Below are 4,230 nucleotides of genomic sequence, written 5' to 3'. Positions count from 1 at the left end.
ATCTGGCAGCAGAGTCTAACCCTGCAGCCTGAGCTTGCTGACGATGCTCTAGTGTTAGACTTGGATCTGCAGGAAAAACAGGCCATGCCCTATTGTTCCCTCCACACAGCTGTCCTGGTCATATGTTCATTCAAATTATGGGGTGGCTGGGTTGCTCAGTCAGTTAAGCGTCTGACTCTTGATTTCAGCTCAGGTCATGATTCCAGGGTCATGGGATCAAACCCTAGCAGGCTCTGGCACTGAGCATGGGGCCTGCGTGGGTTTTTTTTTCCTCTCTCTCTCTCTCTTTCCCTCTGTCCCTATCCTTTGCGCTCTCTCTCTCTCTCTCTCTCATAGAATAATAATAATAACAACAAAAACAAACATATTTTATGAAACATCAACATGGGCCAGACAGTGTGCTGGGGACCTTGGGGCCCATGAGACAGTCATTAAACAGACCATTGATGGTCCCTGAGTGGGTACAACCTGGGGGCTGAATCCAGCCCACTGCTTGTTTCTATAAATAAAGTTTTATTGGAAGACAGCCTTGTCAATTTGTTTACATATGGTCCGTAGCTGCTTTGTGCTATAAAGGCAGAGTTGAATAGCTGTAACAGAGAGCACATGGCCAACAAATCTGAAAGTATTTACTATCTGGCTCTTAAGAGAACATGTTTGCTGATTGCTGGTCTGGAGGAAGAGACAGGGAAGTAAACAGATGATTGCATCACTATAACAGTGCTATGATTGAGGTGAGCAGGTAAGAGATGAAGCCAGGCAGGAGCATGGAGGAGGGTCCAGGGGTGGTTATATCCTTTAGGGTCTCAAAAATTCCCTGAAGCAGCCATGGGGAGCCATTGAAAGACTTGAGCAGGAGTGACATGATCACCTCCCGAAACTAGTGCATGGAAAGTGGAGGAAGACAGCAGCAGAGCAAGGGGGCCCAGTGAGAGACTGTTGTGATGGTCCAGAAGGGAGAAGAGAAGAACCTGAATGGATCAGGAGCTGTGGACATGGAGAAGGCAATGCTGGAAAGATCTTGAAGGCTGGGTAACAACATCTCATTGGGAAGGAGGGAAAACGAAGGTGAGGCCTGAGTCAATGTCTAGCTTTCATCCCAGCACTCTGAGGTCACACAGGAGCTCACCAAGCCCTGCCAAATTCAACAGTGGATGTAACCATGTGGATAATCAAAAGAAGCCCCTCATTCAAAGATGGGGAAATGAAGTCTACAGTTAGACCTCCAGCTGGTTAGTGGCTATGTTAGAAATGCCAAGCAGGGGCATCCTGAAGTCAGTGTCAGTGCTCTGCTCTCCCTTTCTGGCTGCTTCTCTCCACCTGATGGAGTACTCAGTATCTTCCAAGAGTCTCCTAACCAGTGACAAAAGCATAGGCCTGTCAGGATGCTCTATGGGTGGGACCAGGGTTTGTGTGAACTCAAGGAGTCTTGAAAACCCAGCACATTCCAGTTTAAGGCATGTGATAAAAGGGAGAGAAAGCAGAGAAGAAGTAGCCTGTTTCCCCCAGAGTGCCCACAGTGACACAGTGGAGATAGCAGGTGGACTCTGTTATCCACAAGACTTCCACAAGTATGAGGAACTTCTTAAGCCTCAGGTTTTCTTTAAAATTCAGGTGATTTTTGCATTCTGTTCCATAATATATCTTTTGTGTTTTGACATAGAATAAATTTTTAAATTACTTATTAAAAAACACTGGTGTTCTAAGAAGATGTTTCAGAAGAATGTTCAGATTTATTGTGTAGCTCTAGGTATCCCTGGCTTAACCATGTAAAGGAGGCTCATTTTGAAAAAAGACTGGATCCAGGGTGTGACAATGAGAATGTGGCTGCAGCCCTGAGGAACAAGGTCCCAGAAGAGAGAGGGCCCAGCTCTTTGTGCTGATACAACAGCAAGATGGGTGACCAGGCTCAAAGCTTCATGAGAGCAGGTACACACTCCTTCACCCCTGGGTCCCTTGAAACCCCTGATACAGAGCCTTTACACATTGCAAACACACCTCAGATCAGTGAGGAAAAAGATAGAATTCTCAGGGCCATGAAGCAGCTGAAGCATGGCCAGGCATTCCTTTCCTCTGTGATTTCTCTAAACTGCAATTTTCTTGCCTACAAGATGAAAGTAATGACCCCACCCTGTTTAACTGTCAGCCTACTTGCAATGAGGTAGAGCAAAAGCAAGCACCTGATAAACTACAAGGTATTTTAGATATGCAAAGGATCATCATTATCCCATAGAGATTCACTCTAGTAAAATCCTAACATAAAGCCGTAAGTGGAGGCTGAGAAACCCAAGCTCCTAAAATGCAAGACTGAGATGTTGTGAAGTCAATGAATGCTTGGGTGCACCTCAGATCCATGGCACTGTGCAGTCTGTTTCAGCCCAGGCTCTGGTTTGACACCACTGGTGGCAGATATCTGCTCTGGTTTAACCATCAACAATGGTTTGGGGTCCTGGGACTTTTGGTGGGAAACTCAAGACAGATGCAGATTCCAGGACTCTTAATTCATACCATTTTGTTAGCCCTTTTGGAGAAAGCTGAAGTGCAGGAACCCATCCTCTGCCTCCTCATTTTGTAAATCAGGATTACCTGTGGTTTGCCCATGCAGCTCTTCCTTCTCCTCTCAGCCTGCCCCTCCATGAGAATAGTTGATGTTGACTTTGTTATATCCAAATTCCTGTTACCCTAGGCTATGTTTTCTTGGGCTCTTAGTGTATTAACCTATTCTGAAGAAGCAACTTTCCATTAAATACCTGTGTCTACCACATGGTTTACTTCCCAGAGGACATGATATGTTTATATTTATTGTGTGTGTGTGTGTATGTGTGTGTGTTTGTGTGTGTGTGTGTGTCTGTGTGTGCTTGCATTCATGTGTACACATAGGTACACACAGGTGCACATATTTGCATGGGGGTGTAGGGAAAGCTTGAGGGAAAGGTATTTTCTCAGTTATCCTGTCTTCTTTGACATTCAGTTGGCTCTTAATGAATCAGCTACTTCCACTAAGATTTTTTCCTACCCCATCAGCCCAAATGGACCCCGCCTCCCTCCGGGACTGATTGGAAATTCCCTACTGCTGTCACCTTCCCTTATTGTCTTCTTATTTCAGAGAAGGTTAAGAAGGCCCTGAAAGTGGTGGGCTTTGAGAACCTAATCTAATCTCCCCTTCCTTCTAGGAGGGCAGTGGAAGGATATCCTTTAAAAGCAGTCTGTGCTCAACAAGCAGTAAAGGTCATGCTTCATAACTCAAGGTCAAAAGGCACAGGAAGCAATTCTGCACACAAGACTTCTTACTGATCTCTTTCTTATTTGCTTTCTTTCCTCATAAGACAATGACTTTGTGAGACAAAAATACCTTTGTCATTAAAATGCACTCATTCATCCATCCATTCATTCACACCTTCATTGTGTTATTGGATCTAACTAGTGTTGAGTGCCTTTCTCTGTGCTGGGAAACCAAGTGACAGGATGTCCATGATTACCATCTTGGGGGAACTCAACGTCTGGTGGGAGAGGCAGAATTACTGGCAGCATCACAAGTCAATGGATGCAGTAATAGAAGCACCAAATCTAAGGCATGAACTAAGGGCAATGTGTCCCAGGACTGAGGCTAAGGTCTCCTGTGATTGTGCTTGCTTTGCTTGTTCAAGACTCAGGAACTGCACAGAGGGCCTTCACTTCCTTATCCTGGTAATGCTGACCAAGGCACAAACAAGAGGGGCTGAAGAGAACTGCCAAGAATGATTGCAGTGTCTCTTCATCCTGCACTGGCCCAGAGGCTCTCAGTGACCAGATAGAAGACCCTACCCCATCCTTTCAGGAAGCAAACAAACAGTTGCATATTGCTTTGTCCTGGTCAAGTCCCCAACTATCCTCACTATAAAGCATTCCAGATTCCCTTTTCATTCAATGTGTTTGTTTGATGGGTACCAACAAATAACTTCCAGGAGCAGAACCTTTGCAAAATCCCTGCTTTCAAATGTTCTTACCCAGAGGGACAGTTAAATGACAGAACCACTGCACTGGGTAATTGGGTAATGGAGCAACCAAGGGGTGGAGCACTGGAGAAAATGGCTGGAGGTTACTGGGAAAAAAGGGTTGTTCTCCTGCCTTGCCTCAGTAAGCCTTAATGTGAGTTGTGCAAAAGAGAGTGTCTTCTTGTGTTAGAAGAAAATATATTAGAAACTCCTGAAGAAGCTCCCTAGTACGAAGGCTAGGGACTATTTAATTTAA

At 45.1% G+C, this 4,230-nt stretch overlaps 1 long non-coding RNA gene across 1 annotated transcript; it reads left to right on the top strand.

The window, feature by feature from the left end:
* The first annotated feature begins 563 nt into the window (after positions 1-563).
* On the top strand, positions 564-3,382 carry LOC125923250 (uncharacterized). The gene is made up of 2 exons (XR_007457972.1): positions 564-1,068; positions 3,174-3,382. It is a non-coding gene; the product is annotated as an uncharacterized LOC125923250 (long non-coding RNA).
* Positions 3,383-4,230: the final 848 nt, after the last annotated feature.

The sequence above is a fragment of the Panthera uncia genome, chromosome B1 (genome assembly GCF_023721935.1).
Source record: "Panthera uncia isolate 11264 chromosome B1, Puncia_PCG_1.0, whole genome shotgun sequence".
Classification (NCBI taxonomy): Eukaryota; Metazoa; Chordata; class Mammalia; order Carnivora; family Felidae; genus Panthera; species Panthera uncia.
Note: the sequence above shows the minus strand (reverse complement) of the source record. Positions and strands in the feature narration are given on the sequence as shown.